The sequence below is a fragment of the Mytilus californianus genome, unplaced genomic scaffold (assembly GCF_021869535.1).
Source record: "Mytilus californianus isolate M0D057914Y unplaced genomic scaffold, xbMytCali1.0.p SCAF_11, whole genome shotgun sequence".
NCBI classification, from domain to species: domain Eukaryota; kingdom Metazoa; phylum Mollusca; class Bivalvia; order Mytilida; family Mytilidae; genus Mytilus; species Mytilus californianus.
Genome location: NW_026262593.1, coordinates 61,978,365 through 61,992,602, shown reverse-complemented (window position 1 = coordinate 61,992,602; position 14,238 = coordinate 61,978,365). Strand labels below are relative to the sequence as shown.

Genomic DNA, 14,238 nt, shown 5'->3' with positions numbered 1-14,238 from the left:
TACGAGATAATTATCTAGTAATTACGAGATAAAAAATGATTATCTCGTAATTACGAGATAAAAAAAGATTATCTCGTAATTACGCGATAGTTTTCTCGTAATAACGCGATAATTATCTCGTAATTACGCGATAGTTTTTCTCGTAATTACGAGATACTTATCTCGTAATTACGCGATAAATTTTTTTTTTGTGACCCTAATAGGCTTTCGAAGTTTACCTATTTTCGGTTGAAAAAATCTTTTTGCAAAGTCTGTAACGGTTTTTTAAAAAATATTGAGTTGATACCAAACAGACAAAAATTCATCTTTTATTTCGTATTTGAAGGTTCCAAAATCAATAGAAATTTGATCTAATGCATGTACACATGTACTTTGACCCATAATGATTTACTTTTACAAATTGTGACTCGGATTGAGAGTTGTCTCATTTGAACTCATACCACATCTTCTTATATTCATGCATGTAAACAGGCATTTGCATTAGGTCGATTTCTAATCCTATGCAGCTCATATATAATGATATGATGTCATAATTACATGACAATATATGCACATATTTATAAGAACGAAAAAAATGCTATCTTTTTGCAGAATTTCTTTCGTGTTTCAGTACTTTCTTTATAACACTGACTGCAGCAAAATAACAGCAAATTAGTTTAGAGAAGCTAATTCTTTACTTATACTTTTTACAGAATTCCACCAAATATAAAATTAAAGTTGTTTTACTTTTAATTTTCAATCCAGATTAAATGTTCAAAATACGTATACATACATATCAAAGTTGATGCAAAACAAGGAAATAATTTTTTTTACAAAATATACCAATTTTTTCATGCTTTGTTATTGTTGATATTGTAACTCAACAAATGTGAACTGACTTTTATCCTGAACACCAGTCTTTAAACCTACATGTACATGTATGTAAGTTACAATGTTAGGTCAAATTTAAGGTCAAGGATGGTAACTTTAAAATTTGCACTTAATTTGGGACCAAATTTCAATCTTAGTGATACAACTCCTTTGTCATACAAGAAGGTATTACATTTATAAAAATCCATTTAAAAGAAATGTTTGTCATATTTTTTAGCCCACCTGGTCCAAAGGGCTAAAAGAGATATTCATAAGTTTTTGTCCGTTATCATTGTCTGTTAACTTATCCAAACACTGTGTCTCACCTGTAATTGCTGCTGTTAGTGTAAACGTGTAATGTTGACTTAAAAAGTGAGTATATTTATCAGTGAAATACAGAATTCAAAAAAATATAATATGTGTATAATACTCCTATTAACTATGGTTTTAATGTACTGATAATAAACTCAATGTTATACCAATAACAAAAAAATATTCATAGATCTAATTTAAGTGTTTAATTGGTATAAACTTGTTAGAAGAATTTCCCTTGTTCTATTTTATCATGGAGACTGCAATGATAAATTGTAGAGCAATACAATTTCTTAATCTCACCCTTGCACATGTCAAAAATGCGAAATGTGTGGACTCATCTTTAAAAATTCCTTAGTGAGAACCCTGATGGGTAAGGTAACATTTGATGATTATTTTACAAAAATTGTACCCTGATTTTATTTTTAGATTGCAGCAACATTATTAAGAATTCCAAGAGTCTGATGCGGTTTATGCATAACAGGATTTTATCATTGAATCAGCATCTTACAAGGATATAACATGCAAATGTATGAAGGAATCCATGGGTACTAAGAGCAATTATATGCAGGAGAGAACTTTTAAACAATACTTCAATGTAACAGACATGCAGTGGTGTATTTAAGAGATCAAAAGAACCTGGAATAACTTGTCACTGCATGAGTGTATATTTCTTTCAACCACAAGCTCTTTCAGAATATTATACAATTCAAATTAAAAGTATTGTATGAACATTACAGATAAAGTCTCAAAATAGAAAATTTAGTTTTAAATGAAATATAAAAGTACAAAACATTGAAATAACAAGAATTTTTACAAACTTCGAGTCCATTTCATGTTGTGGGACATGTAGAAAGTGTTTGCATTAACCATTTATGTAGCTCTATAAAGGGGGCTGGGTCCCCCCCCCCCCAAAAAAAAAACCGCCTATGAATCCGACAGCAACCCATCGATAAAAAACACCAAACAAACATCAAAAGGGAAACATGCAGTTCATTCACTTCATACATGTAGCATGCTCTCCATTGTGAATGAAATACTAAATAAAACTAAATCAACTCAGAATTTTCCAAATAACATGGTTTTTTTTATTATATATTTTTGACATGAGACAACCAATGGGAAGGTTCCTACCTTGGTACAGGCATTTGAGTAAACTATTTTTAGAATATTAAGTTAATTAGTAGATTAACAAAATTTTCATAAAATAATTAACATCTTTCATTTCTGTCTTTTGCAAGTAAGACTCTTTTCAATAGGTAATTTGTTTCAAAATTGATCAACAATAATATAACTATCATCCAGGATGCGAGTCATCAATGTAAATGAAATTCTACACCTATGACACATTCGCTTGTCTTCTTGCTTTATTGTCTCTACTGCGACATGCGAAACATACAGATAACAATCCTACGGCGTATACTATTTGTAAAGAGCTTTATATTTTAGATGGTAATTGACATGGACTGCAGGCTTCATACCTTGTGTACAGATGGCTTATATTACGATGGTCTGTCATATGTCTGTTGGCCTTGACCTCATTTTCATGGTCAAGCGACTGCTTGAAAAAAGTTTCTATTTTTGTTATGTGAATTTCTCACTTACCTATTATGTGACTTACCGAATAAGACTATTCACCGGGTTTGTAATACGACGAGCAACACGATGGGTGCTACATGTGGAGCAGGATCTGCTCACCCTTCCGAAGCACCTGAGATCAAACCTACTTTTTGATGGGGTTCGTGTTGCTTCGTCATTATTAAAAACGGCTGTTCCGCTTTACGACCAACTTATTTATACTACCAGATATTCTCAATTTTCTACATCAAAACCCCAAGTTTACGTAGGCCAAGATTCAGATACAATATATTTATCTCTATTATACAGCAAAATAAACAAATCAGTCCATTTCAATTTATTTTTCATGGTAAAATTTCACAAAATGAAAATTCCGCGAAATGATGTTATTGTCTTGGCATGGCAACGAAACAAGGTGACGTCACAAGTATGTTTTCGTAAACAAAAAATCAAATGTAAATACCTGGCGTTTTAAAGCTTCTTGTACGCCCCAGAACGAATAAAATTACATTGGAAGAAAATATATAAGTGAAAAATGCGATTAAAAAAAAATAATCATTAAATAGACGTATTTACACTTGTATGCAAATTTGTCCGCCATTACGTAAAATCACACAGGTTCCCGTAAACTTTGACATCATAATTCAAAACATTTGACGTCACAATTAAAAAGTGATTGTTGCCTGACGTCAAAAGGTGATTCGGAGTAGATCTAAGGTCATTCGGAGGCAAAATATAGCTAAATACCAAAAGTGTAAATACGTTTATTATATAATATTACTAATAGTATCAAAATTGGGTAACAAGGAACAGCCAAAACAATATCGTTGTCCTATTAGAATCGAAATAATGCATGGCAGCCGTAGATTTGTTTTTAATTAACCATGGGTTGGGCATTTATATTCGTATTTTACCCCTCGCTAACGCTCAGGGTAAAATAATCGAATATAAATGCCCAACCCATGGTTAAATGAAAACAAATCTACGGCTGCCATGAATTATTTCTTAAATGTTAAATTTTTGTTTTTGTCTATTACTATAAGCAATAGATCAACTATATATAGTGTATGAAATGATTTTAAGGTGTACATGTCTGTCTGGCAGGGTTCATCTGACGAGTCACCTTGACCTAATTTTTTCATGGTTCATTGACCAATATTTAATTTTCATGGTTTTGTCTGTTTCTTGTATGAAATAAGCAAAAGCAAAACTTTATTAGGTGTGTGTAATGATTGTCAGCTATTATACATGTCTTTTTGGCTTTTAAAAATTGGTTTATCTCACCTTGACTTCATTTTCATGGATCTTTGATAATCTTAGGTTTATGTGACACTTGTACTAAAACTTTATTCTTAGGACTATCAGCATAAAATAATTCATGAATAGAAAAGCAGGCGAGACATTTTAGCTTGTGTATTCTTGTTGCATCTCATATGTTGTATTTGAGACATTTTTGGTCGGAGTTTACAAGACTGACTTTTATTGTTGAGGACCAAGAAATTTGAACAACAAGAAAGAAATATTGAATGGTAGTATGAACACATGGTCACTACCAAAAAGAAGACATATCTATTTTCTAATTTATGTCTTATAAACGATAGAAGGTATACTAGGTATAAGCATTAATATTATCTAAAATATGTTCTGGTCGGTTACTGTTAAATTCATGTGAAGGATCGATTCGTGTTCATTTCACATAAAAAAATTCATGTGATAGCTCGATTCAACTTAATTTCATAGGTAGAAAATTTGTCTGTATTTTAAATAATTCTTTTATGCCAACCGCTTTGGATTTGAGTGCTTTAGATAAAGGACAAAAATTGCCGTTTTTTGCAATTAAACACTCTTTTAGTCGTGACGTTAAAGATGAAGAAAACCGAATTAGACTACATATAGTAATAGACTGAAATATCTTTGGTAGAAGGGTTACTGTTTCATGGGGATTTAACTAATATTTCCTTCTATATTTATATTATGTATTTTAATTGGATTCTGCCTTACTACCCTAAAATTTAGTCCAGCTTTAATTTACAAAATCTACTGCTGTCAAAATTGTTATGCAATATAAAAACCACACAAAGAACAAAACGAAGCAAAGTTCAGGTTCTACTTTCATGCCTTTGAATAGAAAATATCAATGTTGGTATTGCTGGTTTCGGGTTTAAACCGATAGCGAGCTATCTGAAATACAAAGTAATCTAAAGCATTATATTTGCAAAAGTTGAAACTCCCAAACATGCCAAATAGCTCTATTACAGTAAAAAAAATATGGAAATGTGGTTATAATTGCCAATGAGACAACTATCCACCAAAGTTCAATTAAGTAGATATAAGCAATTATAGGCAACTGTACGGCCTTGATAAAGTGAGTAAAAACCCATACCGTAAAGTCGCTATTAAAGGTTTAAACATGAAAAATATGAATATGAAACAATTCATATGAGAAAACTATCTGCCTAATTTATAAAAAAACAATTTACAAAAAACAAATATGACCGAAATGATCCAACCACAAACACTAGACTATAGGCTTCTGACTTGATCCAAGATTTATGTTATAAAAAGATATTGAAATGTGTGCACTTTCTTTTAAATAACTTTGAAATTATTACTGATAACAAACTGTCATAGTATCAGAAGAATGTTTTCTATCTATAGGAAAAACGTGAACTATATTAAAAACCTAGTCAAAAATAGCTATGACCATACATTGTTGCTTAAAGAGCAACAGTTTTAATATGGACGACTGCATCTGTAAACAACATATTTATTTGTATTATAAAAACAAGGAGATGTGGTAAGCTTGCCAACTATCAACAACAGAACAAGGATACTATATTTAACCATAATGTCCATCGTCAGACGTCGACAAAATCGGTTTAACCCGCCACATTTATATGCACCTCTGTCCCAAGTCGGACAAAGACATGTCATAGATATGAATTGAATTTGACTGTTTTTATGACAGTTCCTTTTCCGTCTTTCACACAAATCAACAATGAAAAAATCATAGCGCATGGAAAGATATAAAAGTCTACTTGAAAGCTAGCGAAACTAATCGTAAGAAGAAAAAAACAACCCGCATTGATCTACGTCAAAATCATTGAATAACACCATTTATGACATACAACAAACAACGACAATCAAAAATGAGAAGTCGTGGCTTGAAACAGGCACATAAAGAATGTGGCCATATAGTACATCAAAAGAATCACCTTCAATGCATTAATGGTTTGAAATGAAAGAATACATACAGCGATGGAGTTTTAAAATAAAATACTTGTATTTATCCCAAACCAACTTATGATATTTGTTGATGATTGATTGATTGTTAGTTGCCTAACGTTCAGTGGCAAATATTTCATGCATGTTCAGGACGAGAACAAGTTAACAATACATACAAAAGGTAGGTCTTGTAATAATAGATGCCATCCGGGATGATGGTCGGGGGAATTTGGACTGCCACTGGAAAATGAGGGTATATTGGATAGGGACAGAAATTTTGCCTTGCAACAGGCCACCTACGGACCCCTCGAAGAGTTTTTGTAAGGGTTCTTAACGTGCTGAGAGCTTGACACTCTCTTTACACGAGGCATTGGATTTAACCTCACCATTCTGACAGGACGTAGCTGCAAACTACATCCCGCACAGCCAAACGGACGCCCCACTTTGGTAAGCGTTTTACTGCCGGTCGGAAGAAGACCAAGTGATCATATTTCTATTCCCCACTCACCATTGGGGGTTATGATATTTGTGATAGCATAACCGAGAACATTTTTTATTGGGTCTTGAATATGATAACAACTTTCAGTACTTAAAAATGAATGAATTTTGAGGACTGTAAAATGACTGAAATTTTCAGTACTGAAAAATGACTGAAATTTACAGTACTTAAAAATGCCTGAAATTTTCAGTACTGTAAAATGACTGAAATTTTCAGTACTGAAAAATGACTGAAATTTACAGTACTGAAAAATGACTGAAATTTTCTGTACTGAAAAACGACTGAAATTTTCTGTACTGAAAAATGACTGAAATTTACAGTACTGAAAAACGACTGAATTTTTTTGTTTTGAAAAACGACTGAAATTTTCAGTACTGGAAACAACTTTTTCTCAACATTACTGAAAACATACATACAATTAATTGTACCGAATACATATGAGTAAGAAATGTACTGATTGATGACTTTTTATACCAGTACTGTATTTGTGGTGGCATTTAGATTACATGTGAATGCTGTATAATTCCTGGTAGTATAAGTTTGTTGATTTCATATAAATTTTTAAATGAGGCAATTAACAGTCAGTAAACACAGATGAGTACGTTAACCACAATTTATTCATTTTACAACTGTTTATATTTGTTGCTTCACACTTTTGGTCTCAGTGTACCAGATGGAGTTTATTTCCTCAACACTGTTGTACACAAGCAAGGTTATCTTATACAAATTATTAACGTAATCACTGAAATACCTGGCAAATAATTAGCCAAATTCAAATACTTTGCTAGTTTCAAATACAGATTATGATAAGTTTTTCGTTTTGAAACGATGTGTATACTACCTATTCTCTCTTTATGATCATTAGAAGATATACTATGTTCGCAAATGTGCAAAATATTCATTAAAAGCAAGAGACGAAGACGTGAACAATTACTGTTCAGCGAAAACTATACCGTATACATGGTATAGTACACTATACAAGGACTCAGTATGACAATATTATTATTCACGTTATCAGCAAAACAACTGCAAAGCATGCTTCTCGTTTGTTTTTGAATTACACCAATGTAAGCCGTACAAATAATATATCGAGGCGATAAACATGGACTGGATGTTATAAACTGATCGCGAATATAGAAATAAGTTGGACGGATCATATCAAAAAGACAAATTGAACTGTGATTGTCAGAAGAAATGAATAGAATATAACAGAAAAGTAAAAATTGTTATTCAGGATCACCCCCTCAAAACAAGTTTTATCCTAACAAGTCATGCTGCATGTGTTTTTACTTTTAAAGGGTATAGAACTCTCCCAAACCCGTAATGCTCGCGTATTACCCTTGTCAGGTTTAGGATGATGTTGTTTCTAAATCTCAGTGTCGGAAACACTGGATCGAGGATCTATACCACGTGGTTCTCACACTTACTTGTTTTTAAATTTTAGTGACCATTCATGATATGGTACCCTTTCCTTTGTAAATGAGCAACCGCTTAAAATTGAAGCCAAACGATATACATGAATTAGGAGAAAATGCTAAATACATGTAAAAATATTTTGTGTACAAAAAGGTTAAATTCATTATATATTAGGAATGAATAATATTGTTTTACCGTCCTTAATAGAAATATTAACAAAAATACCGAACTCCAATGAAATTCGAAAAGGGAGAAGTCCATAAAGCCTGACAAAATCAAACTTTAGACTATATCAACCAACGGAAGGAATGGAAAACAACCGTCAAATTTCAGACATTTTTAAATAAGATAGCGGTGGATGGTTTTATAGTTAGCTTCAAATTTCATGCGTATGACAGTTGTTTATAAAGGGTAAAACCCAATAAATTTTAATTACATTGTAAGTCGACGTCTAAAAGGATTTAATCATAATCTTCGGAAGACATCGACATAAAAATGATCTGTTATTGACATTTCTAATATTTCTATGTAATTAACTTCGTTCCGACAGAAATTATCAGCATAAGTTGTTTAATAGTTGTAAATATCTTATTACCAGATATCACGACATTCGTAATGAATAGAAATTCTTAAAAAAATTAATTTGTTACAGAAAAAAAAGAATTTCCAACGAAAGTTTAATTGTCTCCTACATGTTTTGTTACAGAATCAGTTAGAAATTACAGGAACTCTACGGAAAGAAAAGTTCAAGCAGCATTAGCAGAAAAGTGTTAAACATTCATAACTAAATAAATAATAATTGTGAAATACGGACTTGTAACTGGTTGTTTCTAATAAACCTTTAATGTTTTATAATGGACTTATACAGAATAAATGCAACAGTGTATTGTATGATAAAACAGGAACTTGAATGATTATAATTCAAAGAATTAAGAATTTAAGAAAAACACTGAACAGGACTTCATTTACGAATAAACGATTTAAACGACACATTTCAACTGAGTTCGCTATGCTTATACAGTGAGTGTGTCGAATTTATTCAGTGGTGAGATAGGATTGCCAATCAAAACTTGGGAAATCAATGGAGAATTTATCTGAAAATGGCACAAGCCTGCACGTTGCTGGTAAAAATATATTTAAAATCTACACTTTAGCAATTTTAGCAACAATTGTACTTCTGATATCAGTTTTGAACATAGTATGTATTGGTGTGTTATTAAAATCTCCTGAATTAAAGAAAAGCAGATTTCATTGCCTAACACTCGGATTAAGTGTAGGAGATTTTTTGACGACGATTTTAGTTGTGTTGCTTTTAGCGAACACATGTTTAGAAACCATTGGATTGCATGTACCTTATCTTTGTATGATTCTCTCGTCGCTAGTGTACTGTTCAATACTGTTTTCTCTCTTCCAAATACTGTTTATATGCATCGAAAGATATTTTGCAACGTCCGTTACAATTAACAGAACGTCAAACTTACCAAAACGATTAACACAGAAGAAAGTTATGGTGCTGATCTTTTTATTACCCCTTTTATACAAAATATTAATCAATGCATTTGAACTCCAAGAAGATTGTGTGGCTAGTTTTCATTCATCAGTGTACATTTATCTCACAGAAATACCGATTATCATATTCTTAATTGTAATCGTTTATTTGTATATAAACATTATTGCACGTCTACGGATGCTGTTGTCGCGAGTTTCATGCGCAGGTGAAGTATTATCAGAATTTCATTACAAACAACGAATCAGACGACTTAAAATTAATATATTTACATTAGGTCTGCTGCTAATTGTGTTAGTTATAGGATTGGTTCCACGAACAGTAGTTGCCCTAATGGGAAATCAAGGAAACGGGAATTATGCGAATATATCTTGGATCCTCTCACCATTGTCAAACCCCATAATATATATTCTGCGTTTTACAGAATTTAGAGAAAGGATCAAGAAAACATGCTGCTTTTATCCTGCAACAAAAAGAAGTGTCAATCAATTAGAGTTTGTTCCTCACTGTAGTACGACTAAGAATACAAATACATCAAAAGAACCTAGGATTTCTTTCACTACTGTGGAAAGCCAAATGGTATAAAACAACATTACAACAGAGACAAAACAAACTACTAGTTATTTGAAAAAAGTATTGTGACTGTTTGGCATATTATTATGCATATAACATAAATAAGACTCATAAAGTGTTCCATGTGGCTGTAGGTTATGAGCTGCACGTTTTCATCTTGGCAGAAATAACTGAAAAGGATAGGAAAAAAGGTTTAAAAAGCCCAATAGGCATTACGTATTAGGCAATAGGAAATTACCGATGTTGAAATTTAAGAAATATTTAGCATAACCATATTGATTGTTGTGAAAGTGTGACTCAATTTGCAGGAATTAATGAAAGTTTTTTTTAATGGCAGACTTTTGGTCCGCATTATTGTTGCTTATTCTTGTTAAATCAGAGAGCAAACGCCGTACAGTGATCGTTTCCGTTCTGGAACTACTTTCCTTTACTCCATCCATTAATGTATAGTAGTATGCGGATCGGAGCTGGAACTGCAAGGGGGGTTTGATTAGAGAGAACACAACAGAATCTTGCTGCTCTTTGTTTTTAATTGGTGAATCGATAAACAAAATGAACAAAAGAAAAAAAATCCAACAACATCGAGAAATGAGTAAAACATTGTTAAAGTCGTATACAAATAGCCTTTTGCTGGATTGACCGTCTTTAGGAACACTGCAACCAACACATTTGATAGACAGGAATATGTTAATACGTAGAGACGTTAAGAGCTACATGACCCGAAGGGACCTTAAAGGAATAGTCAAACTAACTGAAGGTCATCGTTACTTCACGGAGTTGGAACCTTAGTTTCATTATAATTTATCAACTGGGGATTTTACAAAAATACGTACAAATTCATCACGGTACCGAAGCATTGACTATTGAGCTAGTGATATCCTCGGGGACTAAGAGTACTTTAGCAGAGGTTTCGACTCAGCGTTAGTAAATAAAAATAACACTTTATAAATTTCGTGCGTCCAAAGCGCTTTGCTGGTCTAACCTTAATACTTGAATGTATAAAAAAAAATTGTTATGATAATTCATGCCTTTTATTTTCTCTTTTGAACTTTTATCACATTTTATCATACCGAAGCTTTTAAAAATGATAGATGGAGGATTGAATCAACTTTTTTTAATATCAATGATAATGTAGTGTTACATTGTAAATGGTATGATCCAATATAAATGTTCCAAAATATTTATATTACTTATTAATAAAGGAAGATGTGGGGTGTACTGCAATGAGAGAGCGGTATTCAACGCAAAGAAGACAAACGAAAGGTAGAGAGCAATATTCAGTCTCAACAATAGCCATGTGTGCATACAATACTTAAAGCTCTATAAAAATTGTTTATGAAAGAAATGTCGGTGCGCAACCACACAAATCCTTACGGTTCAAATATTGATTATGGGATACTTTTTTAACTCCACTTCTCGCCAAAATGGTCTCACATTTCAATGCATTCTGAAATCGAACTCATCTGAGACAATGAGAAGTTGAAAGCATTATACACACTTGGTGAGGATCTGATATGAAAAAGAGGTACTATTACTGCGACAAAAAATTATACGGGCTATTCATCCAAATTTGAAGAAGATCTGACAATGAGAAAGGCACTAGCATGACGAAAATCTCAGATGAGTTTGATAAAACAAAATTGAAACTACATGTAGTGACCATTTTGATGGGCACGACGAAAACAGTAGAAGTTTGTTCAGCACATTGTTACCCTTGAAAAAAACATTTTTTTCTCGGTATAACAATCTGTTCTATTACCCTCTCAGATTTGTGTTATGTTCTATATAATGCAAGGAAGTATAAAATATTAACGTCGACACAGAACCCTGACGAATTATTGGAAATAATGATACATGTAGCAGGATGTTGTATACCTAAAAACAGAAAAATTACTTTTTTGATATTATTTTTTTTTATTGATATGAAATAACACCAGTTGCAAAACCTTAAATGAAATAATGGACTACGAAAAAAACACCCATATATGAACAGAAGTAAAATATTGGTCCAGAAAATAATGATCCAAACTTTATAACCTGTATTAAATACAGTGAGTAAGTTTTGAAATTGTTCTGAATCGTCACTCGTTTTGTCGTAAATACAAGTAAAAAACCGTCAGATCAGCCACTTGTCTTCCGTACCTGAGTTATAATGAAACAATTTTATGACAGTGTACATAATTTTCGTTATTACCTTGGTGGTCATAAAATTTGATATAATGTCTTCTAGAAAAGATAAGGACTTTATTTCAAAATACCAAGGCATTATTGGACATGAAGGTTAAAAGTATTTTTTAAATGCATATTTGCAATAATATTTAGTTTGCATTGCAACTCGGAGCACTATTTGTTGCTCTTATAACCTAATAATCATAAGGGTGAGTATCTTTCAAGCAAGGACAGAAGTTATAAAACTATATCGCTAGAAACTATGAGATGAGATTGTAGCTAAGAAACACCCTCTCGTTTGAAATATCATCGATAATTATAGATTATCGATCTATAATTATCGATGGTTTTTCAAACGAATGGGTGTTTCTCGGCTAAAATCTCACCGCAGGCCGAGAAACATTCTCCAGTTTGAAAGACCATTGATAATTTGTATATCGCTATTTTGTATATGACGTCGTTGATGTTTATATTGACAAAGTTACGTGCGCCTTTAGTTTCTGACGATAATTTCCTCTCTCAAGCGAGAAGCGTGATATGAAAAATTATCAAAGGAAAAATACGCAAAATAGCAATCATCTATAAGTATAAAAAAGATGAAAAATGTAACTACATAAGATAAAGTGTATCAAAACTATCTCATTTTAGAAAAAAAAACGAATAGAGGTAATTATATTTTTTCGATGCATGACTGAGGATTTGCCGAAGAAACGACTAGAAAATGTTTGCACGCATAAATATTCGCGGAGATGCTAACAAAGGTATTTTTCGACTTTTGATAGCGGAAACAAATTACTGTTATAACGATACTCCAATGCAAATAGTAGTTAAAATGAAGATATTAAATTATCAAGATCGGAGTTTACGCTATCTCGTTTGTTTGTTGTCAGCTTACACAGTATTTGTTTTTTTTTAGTTAAATCATTTCAGTCAATCGAAAAATAATATCATTCACGTCAACATATTATTTTGTTTCAACTGATAATTATTCATTACTGTACATTTACAATACATTATAATCAAAGATCTTTCGTATTATACATACACTTATCTCTGTATATAATTATTGAGATTTGGGCGTTTCATTTCGCTGATTATGTGATACCAAGTTTTGCCGAATTAGTATAAACAGTTCATCCGGATCGATTGCGTTAACGCGTCGTTTTGCCACTTACTTTCAACATCAAGCAGTTATATTACGTTAGCACAAAGGTGGTCGTGAAAGGTAAATGGTTATTTTTACGTCTACAAGTGAATTTCAAATGAATTTAGCGCCGCGTTTCTTTTTTGTTTGTGTGTTAGTTGAAATGTTTGTCTTGATCTGCACCCAAATGTAGTTAATAACAGACTCCCCCGTAGTGAATTTTAAAGTGAAATTAGCAAAGTAAAAACAAAAAATAAAGACTGAAGGAAGACAAAGGCAACAAATGCATCTGTGAATCGCAGACCGTGACCGCCTGCCAGAAAGCGCTTCGGACGCATGAAATTTATAACGTGTTGTATTCATTTTTACAGCACTGGGTCGATACCTCTGCTTGTGGACTATCAGTCCTCGAGGGTATCGTCAGCCCAGTAGTCAGTAATTCGTTACTGACATGATTTATAACAAACCTTTCTTAAATTGTCCGTTAATAAATTTTGAAATTGTTAGAAACTAAGGTTACAACTCCCTAAAGCAAAGTTGACCGAGATGGATTTGGCTATAGTTTTAGGTCCTTTTTTGGTTATATAGCTCTTCAACTGTTAAGTTTCTTATACATCCTTGGCTTTCAACGTTCCTGATGAAGGTAAATCCAGAAAAGCGCTTCGGACGCATGAAATTTACAACGTTTTGTTTTCATTTTTGTGGGTGCAGTAGAATGTGACCAGGCTCGCTGTCAAGATCCAATTAAAGACCTACACATTTGTAATTTGGTTTAGTATATAACAGGGTTTATATTCATATAGTATCAGAATGCTATCGTACTTATATGCATGTGATATTAGCCACTGCAAGTCAATTATTAATTATTCTATCCATCCCTCTAGGATTCAGACAGGCCTGGTTTTCTACCTTATAGTCTTCTGAGAACCTTGAAAGTCCATTATCCTACATGTCTTCAACAGAATA

General features: G+C 32.4%; 1 protein-coding gene across 1 annotated transcript in view; it reads left to right on the top strand.

The window, feature by feature from the left end:
• The window catches only part of LOC127719271 (uncharacterized), a 175,153-nt gene that overhangs the window by 94,701 nt on the left and 66,214 nt on the right, over window positions 1–14,238 (top strand). The window lies entirely within an intron of this gene.